This window comes from Portunus trituberculatus, chromosome 41 (assembly GCF_017591435.1).
Source record: "Portunus trituberculatus isolate SZX2019 chromosome 41, ASM1759143v1, whole genome shotgun sequence".
In the NCBI taxonomy this organism is placed as follows: Eukaryota; Metazoa; Arthropoda; class Malacostraca; order Decapoda; family Portunidae; genus Portunus; species Portunus trituberculatus.
In genome coordinates this window covers 29,615,728-29,628,227 of record NC_059295.1, presented here as the reverse complement: position 1 = coordinate 29,628,227, position 12,500 = coordinate 29,615,728, and the positions used below count along the sequence as shown (strand labels likewise).

General features: G+C 39.2%; 1 long non-coding RNA gene across 4 annotated transcripts in view; it reads right to left on the bottom strand.

Moving 5' to 3' along the window:
- The window catches only part of LOC123516827, a 118,803-nt gene that overhangs the window by 39,589 nt on the left and 66,714 nt on the right, over positions 1 to 12,500 (bottom strand). For all 4 annotated transcript variants that reach the window (XR_006678292.1, XR_006678293.1, XR_006678290.1 and 1 more), the window contains one exon: positions 6,999 to 7,104. This is a non-coding gene — a long non-coding RNA (uncharacterized LOC123516827). The remainder of the gene's footprint in view (positions 1 to 6,998; positions 7,105 to 12,500) is intronic.

Genomic DNA, 12,500 nt, shown 5'->3' with positions numbered 1-12,500 from the left:
TTTGCTTTCACGGCTGAGCTCAAGGTCGGTGTGTGTGTTTATCATGGCGTGTGAGAGGAATCTCTTGCACTATTCCTTCTCAAACCGGCCAATCATTGAATATATCTCTCTCTCTCTCTCTCTCTCTCTCTCTCTCTCTCTCTCTCTCTCTCTCTCTCTCTCTCTCTCTCTCTCTCTCTCTCTCTCTCTCTCTCTCTCTCTCTCTCTCTCTCTCTCTCTCTCTCTCTCTCTCTCTCTCTCTCTCTCTCTCTCTCTCTCTCTTTCTTCATCCGAACGGAGAACACATATATACATATTATCACTTATCGTCCTAAGATCTCTTCTCTCATATTACGCATTAAAATCTGCTAAAAGCTCGTTGTAATTTGAAATCCTTCGCAATTAAGTAATACACTGATTAGCCGAGACAAGAAGAAATAATGTGTCCGCGGGCAAAAAAAAGAGGATGAAGCAGGAGGGTTGATTGAAACAAGGACCGATAAAAGGGATGAAAATGGTGTGATAATTAAATGAATGTGCCATTGAGAGAGAGAGAGAGAGAGAGAGAGAGAGAGAGAGAGAGACGAGGAACATGTTGGCAGCGGGCCAGACTAGGTAAGTTTGGAAAGTCACTTCAAGTTTGCCCAAGTTGTTTATTAGTGTTGGTAGCGAGGCTGGCTCAGTCCTCAGCCTTGCTCACTGCTTGCCTCAATGACCATTTCTATCCTTTAGATATCCTCTCTTTCCCACTACCTCTTCTTCGTTACTTTCCCGCATCGCTACTTTGTTCTAGCTCTGTTCGACGAGTCTTTGTATTCGCATTCTCTATGATCAATGATGAACCCGCTTTATTCCCCTTTAGTTTCGTAGCTAGAAACAAAATTCTGCATCTCACTACCTTCGTGTTCGTCTTTATCTACCTGCGTAACGTGTGTCTGTCTGAGGTTGTTTCCGTTTGTGACACTTTCATTTCTGTCTTATGTGATTTTACAGTGTTTGTGTGTCAGTTTCATTGAGCCAGTTACACACTCTTCCTTCCGTTTGTCTGGCATCTCTCTCTCTCTCTCTCTCTCTCTCTCTCTCTCTCTCTCTCTCTCTCTCTCTCTCTCTCTCTCTCTCTCTCTCTCTCTCTCTCTCTCTCTCTCTCTCTCTCTCTCTGCCTTTTCTTTTTCCGGTCTGCTTTCCTCCAATTTCCTGTCATTTTTCCCTGGAGTACTGACTCTCATCACGCTCCTTTCCCCTCCTGTCCATCATCCTTCACGCCTCGCCGGCATCAGAAAGCTCAGGTTCGTGTTATTAATACTACATAATTACCACAAAATAACTATTTACTTGCACTAATCCTCTGGTGGTAATGATAAACCCCCATAAGTGCTGGCAGTGACGCATTTTAATGAAAGCGAGGCAGTGTAGCAGAGGAAGTAACCTGAGAATATCAATATATGTGACTGGGGACATCAGTATTGGATCTGTGAGTTGGGTAATTCTGTTTCTCACTTCGTTATTTTATGCTATGGTTATGTTTTATGTTTATTAATTTCTTTATTGGTGTGGACAAGCAAAGTTTTATGTTATTTTAGACAGCGGTGGATTTGTAATGGTGTCACAGAAAAATATATTATTTGAAAAGCTTATGTATTAATTCATATTAGTTAGATGAAACGCATCGTACAATTTTTCATGTACAGGATCAAATGTGTTAGCCAAAACTATTACACAAGTACTTGTATGGCCGAGGTGAATTGTTGATTAATGTATTAAAATTCATGTAAAAAGAATCTACGTACGAACACATGAATAGAATTATTTAATTATACAGCTGAAGTGAATAGAATTATAAACATTTAACTAAAAATACTATAGAAAGTATAACTGGAGAACAGTTTCATTATAAACTAACTGAAACCAGATCTTATTTTTTTTTCTTCGTGAAAGAGGGGAAAGCTTGCCAAACGCAACATAAAACGAAAAAAAAGACCCGCTATGTTACCAGTTTCCGAACAACAAAAAGATTAATGACTTGAAACCTCTCTCTTAAATGAAATTAGGTCATAGGAAGTTAGAAATACAGTAGAAGGCAGGGAGCTCCAGAATTTAGAAGAGAAAGGCATGAATGATTGGCAGTACTGGTTAACTCTTGCATTAAAGAGTTGGACAGATTAGGTTGAGAGGATACAGCGAGGCAGCAGGAGGAAAGGAGGCATGGAATTACCAATGATCAGAAGAGCAGTTAGCATGAAAATAGCGGCAGAAAATAGCAAGAGATGCAATATTCCGGTGATGAGAAAGAGGATGAAGACAGTCAGCAAGAGAAGGGGAGTTAGTAAAACGAAAAGCTTTTGATTCCACCGTATCTAATAAAAATGTGTGATTGGAACTCCATACATGGGCGGATAAGGCCCTCGTACAGAGTTTGCAGTTGGGAAGTGAGAAAAACTGGCAAAGATATCTCAACACACCTAACTTCATAGAAGGTGTTTTAGCAAGAGATGAGATGTGAAATTTTCAGTTTAGATTATAAGTAAAGGATAGACCGAGGATATTCAGTGTCTAAGAGGGGGGCAGTTGAGTGCCACTGAAGAAGAGGGGATAGTTGTCTGAAAGGTTGTGTCGAGTTGATAGATGGAGGAATTGAGTGTTTGAGGCATTGGACACTGCCAAGTTTTCTTTGGCCAAATTAGAATTATTAGAGAGATCATAAGTTAGGCGTCCTGTGGCGTCCCTGCGGGATCTGTTCACTTCGTGATGGGTTGTCGTCTCTGAGAAGACGTGGAAAAGTGTAGGATGGGATCATCAACGTCGGAATTGATAAGGTAAGAAGTTCTGTTTAGAAAGTCATTAATGAATAATAGAAAGAGAGTAGATGACAGAACAGAATCATGAGGAACACCATTGTTAACAAATTTAGGAGAAAAACAGTGGCCGTCTACCATAGCAGTAATAAAACGGTCGGAGATGAAACTTTAGATAAAGTTGCAGAGAGAAGGATAGAAATCGTAGGAGGTAGTTTGGAGATCAAAGCTTTGCACCAGATTCTATCAAATGCTTTTGATATGTCTAAGGCAACAGCAAAAGTTTCACCAAAGTCTCTAAAATAAAGTGGATTGATGACAAATATTCAGAAGATAATCAGTACAGAGGGGCCTTGACGAAAGCCATACTGGTGATCAGATACAAGATTGTGAAGTGACAGATGTTTAAGAATCTTCCTATTGAGGATAGATTCAAATACTTTATACAAATAAGAGATTAAAGCTATAGGACGGTAGTTTTAAGGATTAGAACGGTTTAGGAACAGGCTGAATGTAAGCAAACTTCTAGCAAGATGGAAAGGTAGAAGTTGATAGACAGAGTTGCAAGAGTTTGGCCAGGCACGGAGGCACAGTTTTTGAGAATAACAGAAAGGACCCCATTAGGTTCATAAGCCTTCCGGAGGTTCAGGCCACCTTGGCATGGAAAACATCATTGAAAAGAATTTTAACCGAATGCATGAAATAATCAGGAGGAGGAGAACAAAGACAAGCCCAGAATCATTTAAGGTAAAATTATTATAAAAAGGTTTGAGAGAAGAGTTCACTTTTAGAAACAAATGTGATGGCAGTGGTACCATCAGGATAAAAATAAAGGAAGGAAAGATGAATAAGTAAAGTTATTGGAGATGTTTTTGGCCAGATAGCAGAAATCTCGAGTAGAGATGGATTTCGAAAGATTTTAACATTTTCTAGTGATGAAAGAGTGTTTGGCAAGTTGAAGAACAGACCTAGCATGATTCCGGACTGAAATATAAAGTGCATAAGATTCAGGAGATGGAAGGTTCAAGTACAGGTAAAGGGAATAGAATCATAACTAAGTGCTAGTATGAATTTAAAAAATGCTAGTGAATAAAGAAGTTTTGTAATTGAGCAACAGAAGCTGATGTGAAAAAATGGCCACTGAGCATTTTCGCCAATGTGAAATACCTATGTTCATGCTCACCAATAAACACTGAATTAGATCATAGTAGCACTCTGCTTTTTATTCGATAACTATTATATTTCTTATATGAGAGGGGCACTGGCTAAGCACAACAAAAGAGAAAGAAAACAAAAGGCCAGTCGAGGCGTCGGTCTCAATAAAGAAACGTTAAAAAAGGTCACCCAAATTAGAGGATATGTGTCATGAAAGCCTGCATCTTGAAAATTATCATTTATACTTTGAAAAAAAGAGATAAGGAGACAAGGAGTTTCAGACTTTGCTAGAGTTGTAGTAGGCAACTCTGCAAAAGGGCAATGGTAAGGGAGAACAAATACATCTGCTTAAAGAGGGAGTTAAAATTAGTCTACGTGATCCAACTAGATAACTGGTGAGACAATCTATACTTTACTATTTACTATCTTCCTATGTACGTACGCTGTAAACACGATTCATTAACGATAATTTCAAGACGTACAAAGCCATTTACTCAATACCATTTACGAATACAAGACAGACATTTGGTAATTTATGAATATTGTTTACCAATAATTCTCGTCCTTATTCTCGTTCCCTTTCTCCTTCTCGGTTAACCACTCTACCACTTCCTCCTTCTTCTCTTCTGCGTCCTCTTCTTCTTCTACCTCTTCCTTTTCCTCTAGTCCCCACTTTTTTCAGTGCAAGAAAATCATTAAGACACCAAAAGGAAGGGAGAAATCTAAGCTGCATAGATGTGTGTATGTATGAGAGAGAGAGAGAGAGAGAGAGAGAGAGAGAGAGAGAGAGAGAGAGAGAGAGAGAGAGAGAGAGAGAGAGAGAGAGAAAGGAGGATAGGAAGAAAAGATGTTGACAAGAAGAGAGTCAAAAAGCAGTACAGTCACCAGGTCTTCAGTTGACATGAGCAGTACCACCACCACCACCACCACCACTACATATCCTTCCCTCTTTCCTTCCTCTTCCCTTTCTCTTGCCGTCCCTCTCTGCGTCCCTCCAGCCTTCCCTGCTGCTCCCTTTCGCCTCCTCCTCCTCCTCTCACAGTTCACGGGATGAGCAAACGAAAGGAAAAATGTATAAAAGGGGGAAACGAAAGACAAGGAAAATGGACCTGAATTGAAAGAACCAAGAAAATGGAAGAAGGAATTTAGACTGGAGCAAAAAAAAAAAAAAAAAAAAAAATAGAAAGAAAAAGGCTGAGAGGAAAAGGGGATAAAAGGAAAGTGAAAGCAAGGAAGGAGGAACACGTAAGGGAAGTAAAATATCTCTTTAAAGAATATGAAACTTACAAGGAAGGAGATAAAACTTGCAAAAGGAAAAAAAAAAGGGAAAAAAGGAGTGTAGTGGAAGAAATTAAGTAGTCATTCCCCTCCAAACAAGCGCATGACGGATACACGAAAATATAGCGAATGTAAAGTTAGGAAGGAAAGAAAAAAGGAGGGGAGTGAAGGAGAGAATAGGGAGAGGAAACAGGGGAGGAAAGGAGAGTAGCCAACTTGACAATCATGACGGAAGAAGGAAGACTGAAGAAAAGAAAGGGAGACAAAGAGACGAGGTAAGTGAAGTAAAAGGGAGAGGGAGAAGGAATGGAGAAAGAGAAGACAGCGAAGTGGAGAATGAAAGAGTGAGAGAAAGTAAATAAAAGAAAAAGCAGGTGGAAAAAAAATTATGAAAGGATTACAAATAAGGAAGTGAAAAGGGCGAGAAAAGTAAATAGAAGTAAAGAGAAGACCTGAAAAGGTGATAATGGAGGGACTAATGAATATAACCGAAAGGAGAAAAGAATGAAAAAAGGTATAGAAGAAAAAAAACAAAAAGAGAGGAGAGAAGAAAATACAAGATAAAAAAAAAGACTTAAACATTATGAAATGAATATGAAAAAGAATAAAAAGAAGAAGGAAAAAAGTACTGATGAAAGAAAGAAAGAAAGAAAGAAAGAGAACAAACAGGAAGCTGAAAACATGAAAAAGATCATCAAATGAGTAAAGGAAAAAAGAAGCGATAAAATGAGAAAAAAGGAAAAAAAAACACGCAGGAAAAGAGATAAAGAGAATGAGAAAATAAAAATAACAATGATTAAATGTATAAGAAAAAAAGATGAAAGAGAAAGAGGAAAGAAAACCAGTAAAAAAAAGGTGTATGTGGAAAAAAGAAATGAAAGAACGAATGAAAAAAAAATAAATATATAAAGGAGAGGGAAAAATTATGATTAAGAAAGAAGAGACGAGGTGATTGAATGTATGCGGAAAAATAGATGAAAATTTTAAACAAATATAGAAAGAAAACATCGAAGGAAAGGAAATAAAAGAGAGGAAAGAACACAATCCATGATTAAATGTATACCGAAAAACGAGAAATAAACGAAATGAAAAGATGAAAAGAAATGATGGAGGAAAAGAGAAATAGTAAAGAGGAAGTGGCGAGAGGGGTAGAGAGTTTGAGAGGAGGAGAGGTCAACTGCAATATTCGTCAGGCTGGGATCACAAGCTGCGCCGGGTCAAGGGTCAGGCAAAAATAATTGAATATTTAACACGATAACGAAGATCGATGATTGAAGTTTATAGAGGGGGAAAAATGATGGTGGAATGATCATCTATTCTGTAAAATATCTCTACCTGGACAGCAGATGAGTGAGGAAATGGGATGATGATTGTGATGCTAGAAACTCTGCTTAGTTTGTGTGTATGCGTGGGTGTGGGGGAATGTTACCTGAAATTTTAATCTATGGACAAGTGAAAATAACAAAGGGGAAAAAAGATACATGATGAAATAACATCCCGGTAATACCATCTATGAAAGAAATAATGCTGAAAAAAACAACAACTTTGAATACGATACACTATTATGACAGTAAACAAGAAAAGTCTGGAAAAGAAAAGGTTTGGAAAAGAGAGAGAGAGAGAGAGAGAGAGAGAGAGAGAGAGAGAGAGAGAGAGAGAGAGAGAGAGAGAGAGAGAGAGAGAGAGAGAGAGAGAAATAAAAAAAAACGATAACAACCGGTAAACGACAAGAACAGTACAAAGGTTCTTAAAGTTGTGCGTACTTAAAAAAGAAAAATATAATTCCTTTTTTACCTTCATCTGGACAGCGTGTTCCTAGCGAGGCGGTGGAGAGTGGCTGGTGTCGCGCTTCGTAGTAGTGGTGGTGGTGGTGGCAAGACCTGCGTCACATACCCTGTACCTGTGGGTTAACGAACAGTGTGTCAAAAGTGCGGCAAAGCCATCGAAATACATCAGTCGTATGTAATATTTTTTTAAATGTTTATGATTAATACCTTAGAGACTGGGGCGAGATATATCTAAAAATTAAGTAATATAGAATGACATTTTAAACGTTTTGAATGCGATACAAAATAATTAATATCAGCAAAAATAATAAATGAAATCTTTATAGACATATATACGAAAGTAAGGGATAAGGAAAATAGAATTTCGCAATCTATATTGTTTACTTATATTGATTTATTTTATTTGAAAGATTGGCAGTAGCTGAACAAGTAAAAATATCTGAGAGATGATTAGTATAGTTTATTAAGGAGAGGTGCATTAAACAGCAGTTAAAGATAGACACTAAAACATATGCTGACTTAGCCATGTTGTATTTTAGTTGTAGCGTTAAAAGTTCTACACTTCTGTATTTTTATAATGCGTTCCCAGACATTTCAGCGCTCCACCTTCACAACTTCACCAGGGTTTGTGGAAGTTAGGAAGAGTTCTCAAGAACATGTTCATGATTTTCGATGAAATCCAGATAACGATTCCTTTTTAACAACTGGAAAAACGCACATCAAATCTAGTCTGGTCATCTCTGCGAAACTTGAATATTATTCTAATGAGCAACTAAAAGACAGCGATGCTTATCTTCCAGATAAGTGACAGATATACACGCTGGGAGGAGTCACATGAGTCAAGTACGCATTGGGATTGATATGCACCAATATACAAGTTTTTTTTTTTTTTTCTTTCATGTAACTAAGTCTAACATTGTATGGTTGTTTTATTCGACTTTTAATCTCTCTCTCTCTCTCTCTCTCTCTCTCTCTCTCTCTCTCTCTCTCTCTCTCTCTCTCTCTCTCTCTCTCTCTCTCTCTCTCTCTCTCTCTCTCTCTCTCTCTCTCTCTCAAGAAAAATTGAAGAGCTAACGAGTTTCACTGGAAATTGTATGAAGATATAGACGGATACACACACACACACACACACACACACACACACACACAGAGAGAGAAAAACTAAACCATTAAAAGAATAAGGGAAGCCATCTGTCATACCAATGAAAAAGTTAAACATGGGTATATAGACCCTTTCATCCCTTTCACTAGTAAACTATGGAAACCTCTTGCTCTCTCTGTATTTTGCCCTGTCCACAACTCGCATTGTTAAATAGGAAAAGCTTCAAGGCAAATCAGAAAGATGAACATTGACTTTTATTCTAATCTTCTCCCTGTAGTTGCTTTTGGGCAAGCGTATTGTGAGTTCCGCTTTTGCTTTATTTTCTTATTAACCACTTATTCTTTTGCTCGCTCTCCCTCGTATATATATATAAAAAAAGACACATAACTTTATACCTTACCATTCCGCTGCTAGATATACGAATTAACAGCGAAGACCTTCCGGATAAGCCTGTTTTAGTGCGACGAAACAACCGACACTGTACTTTGTTTCCGGGCTCATCCAAATAGTGAACCTCATGTTTTACAGGCGAAGACGTGGCTGTTATTGTTTTAATGTGTTGTTCTTTGATCTCTAATTTTAGATGAGAGAGAGAGAGAGAGAGAGAGAGAGAGAGAGAGAGAGAGAGAGAGAGAGAGAGAGAGAGAGAGAGAGAGAGAGAGAGAGAGAGAGAGAGAGAGAGAGAGAGAGAGAGAGAGAGAGAGAGACAGGAAAGTATGACAAACAAACAAATAGACACACTAACAAATAGACACACTAACACCTTAACGCACAAACACCTAAACTGGGGTTCTCAACCGGGGTTCCCCGGAACCCTAGGGTTCAGCAAAAGGTCACTAAGGGTTCCGCAATAAATAACAAGTGAGATAAGCTAATGCAGTTTTTTACTTTTTATTTCATTTCACACACGTAATATAACTAAACACGCACAATAAATTATTGGTTATTGTAATATTATAATATATTATTTTCCCTTAAACCAGTTATTCAGAATTTATAGTACGATATTTGTCACGTGAAATACGATGAAAATAAAATGAAAACTATATGGGATATAATTTTGTTTTTGCGCAGTAGTTCCTTGAGACACGTAATTTATTTCTAAGGGTTATGCAAGGCTAAAAAGGTTGACAAACGCTGACCTAGACAGTTAGGCAAATAGACAGGCCGAGAAAGAAAAATATTAACACAAGATATTTCCAAACATAGCTCAGCATTAATTGACACACGTTTTCACTGGAACAACACTAGAATGAATAAACAAAGCCAAAGTAAAAGAACAGAAGGAGGACGAGGAAGAGGAGGAGGAGGAGGAGGAGGAGGAGGAGGAGGAGGAGGAGGAGGAGGAGGAGGAGGAGGAGGAGGAGGAGGAGGAGGAGGAGGAGGATAAAAGATCGAGGACGACATGGTGGTTGGGTAGATTATTTTTAACCGACAAATCCCACGGTTTACGACAGCCGCCAGACAGTTACACGACAGCTGTGCAAACGATATTACTAAGATTACAACGAGCATAGGAAAACCATCCAACGATATAGCGTGTTCCTATCCATCTTCTTTCACAATTCCGGTACGACACTAGCACGATGGACACACGACCCACACGATATAGATAAGAGGTTAGCCGAAGATACATCAATAACAGTGCGATGTTTAAAGACAACAAAAAACCACAGAAAGACAATTGAATGAATTACACGAATGCCATCAGACAAACACGAGCGCGACACGACAGGTTATTTTTTTTTCTTTTTCTGGAATTCACTTCTGTATATATATAATTTGTGTTCCCGCACCTGGCCGTCACAGTTCCACAGCAGCATTTACATACTTCACAGCATCGTATCCCACGTAACATGGCCCTTCCCACGCCTTCCATTTAGGATATGCCTGGCCACATGGCCCTTCCCATACCTCCCCAACAGGACACCGATGAGTACTGCACGAATGAACATGAAGTGAATAATAGTCACCTGATCAACAACCTCAAGATTCAACTTTACCAAACCCTCCTGCTCGACATTGACCAACAACAAAAAAAGCGAGGGAGAAAGGCCCGTGGGTGGTTTAATTGGTTTAAGGGTTTTAACAAAGGGGACATGAATGTAGTTCTTAAGATCAGTAGCGGGGACAGAACAAGAAATAATGGGTTTAAGCTTGAAAAATTCAGGTTTAGGAAAGAAATGGGAAGGAACTGGTTTTCAAACAGTGGTTGATGAGTGGAACAGTCTCAGTGGGCATGTAGTCAGGGATGAGTCAATAGGGAGCTTTAAAAGAAGGTTAGATAAATTCATGGATGGGGAAGATAGATAGAATTGGGTAGATTAAGCACACTGGGACTGCCTCGTATAGGCCTGTCGGTCTCTTGCAGTTTCCCTCCTTTCTTATGTTCTTATGTTATTGTGTTTGTTAGGTCGTTGATTGCAGTGGGAACTCTGATTCCGACAGATATTGCCTGCTGATCGACCACGCCATGTTAAACGAAATATTACTGAGAATTACACCACGAATAAGTAGATAGGAAACAAATTGGAGAAAGGCCCCGGAACCAGGGCTACGTTTGGCCATTACACTGCATTTCATGGCCACAGGAGAGCGGCCGAGGTTATCGTACCGCACTCGCGTTGTCGGGCAATGCTCCGTCTGTTTTTAGTGTGATTCGTAGCATTGTTGTTTTATATTAGTGATTGTCGTGATGAGTGACCACGTGGTCCTTCTATGGTTTTATCGTGTTGTTTTCAGTCTACACTCGTGATATTCTTGTCACTCGCGATCTCTACCTGTCATGCGAACACTGAAACTCCCTATCTGCTTCTGTATTTCCATCTACCTAGACCTAAAGTGTGAGGAGGGGAGGGGGGTTGTTTCAAGACATTTATCCCATTCTTTTAGCTCACTCTTTTGACCCTGTTCGGTACTGGCACCACAATTGGCCCTTTTTAATCCAAATTTTTGTTGCCCTTGACCGGTTTTCTCTCTTACAGAAAAAAAAAGACAATTAACCTTTGGATATGGCTGACGCTTTTGCCTCTGTATAAGCTCGGTATCTCAGTGGGTCTTTTATATTGTAGTTTTTTTTTTTGTTGTTGACCTTGACGGCGCCCTTCCTACATAAAAAAAAACAGCAATAACAGTAGGAGAAAGAAGATTAAGATGAAAAGAAAAAAGAGAAAGGAAAGAGGAAACAAATAAAAGAACACACAAGAGAAAACTAGCGATTTACTTTTTTTGGGGTGGGAGTAACGGGAGGGAGATAGGGAGTGAAATGAGACAAGAGTTCACAGGTTTTCACGAGTCAGGAAAGTTAAGCGAGGCTTGACCATGGGAGCTGCCGGCAAGGAGACACTGAGGCATGTAGTAATAAAACAATGCGCCGAAGTTTGTGACGACACAGTAGGGTGTAAACAGGATGAGTAAAAAAAATGGGCGGCGAGACGAGTGCATGGTGGCTAGTGTTGGTGGTAAAAAAGCCACTGCTATCCTTTTAAGACTCCTGGGGAATTATCCATCAAGTGTTTGATATTTGCTTCGTTAGCATCGGCACAGTAAAAATGATTATTCGAAGATAAGAAGGAATGCAACAAACATTAAGATACTGAAGAGAGATTCAGGCCCATGCTCAGAAGCGCTCTGCTTTCTCATCACTATTTTTCAAAGGCTTCAGAGATAATCAGACGAGTTCTCAAGAATATTTCTCCTATTGAAAATGTAGAAATCTTTATCTGTAACCAGAGCCATAAAAAGACTCTTTAAACGAGTGCAACATCATCTAAATAAAGCCTTCTTAAGGTAATAGAAATGGGGCACAAGCATTTCAGAACAAAGACTTTATGTGCATAGTAGTCATGGTATAAACTTGACAACACTTTCATCCTTTTGTGGTTTGAGTTTCACGCTTAATCTGAAATCCTCTGTTTTGTTAAAAATCTATCAACTGCCTGGTTTAGAAAAGAGACAGTCAGCAGATTAAAAGAGCTTATACTGACGATAAACGCAACACAAAGTGGAATTTAATGCACGTTACTCGGTTTATGGCAATGGCTTTACTGCTGGAGGTATATATGAGCATGTGTTTGTGTGACTTGATTCTATCGTACTGGTGTGTCACGATTTGTTGCGGAAGTGGTCATTGCTCTTGCTACCTTTACAAAGTGTGGCAGCTGGAAGGGGTGAGTCAGTGGCAAGGCAGTATTGTGAGCAGAACGTGGTGGGTTTGTGGTAGCAATAACCCATATCTCCCGTGGGTGTATAGGATAGACATGTGCTTTGGTGACTTTACAGGCGTTTCTGGAATGTGGCGAAGATACGAATGTATACGAGTATGTACGCAAGGTGTGATAGTAGTGTTGGTGGTGGTAGTGGTGATGGGGGGTGGTAGCGGTGGTGGTGATTTTTGCTTCTATGTTG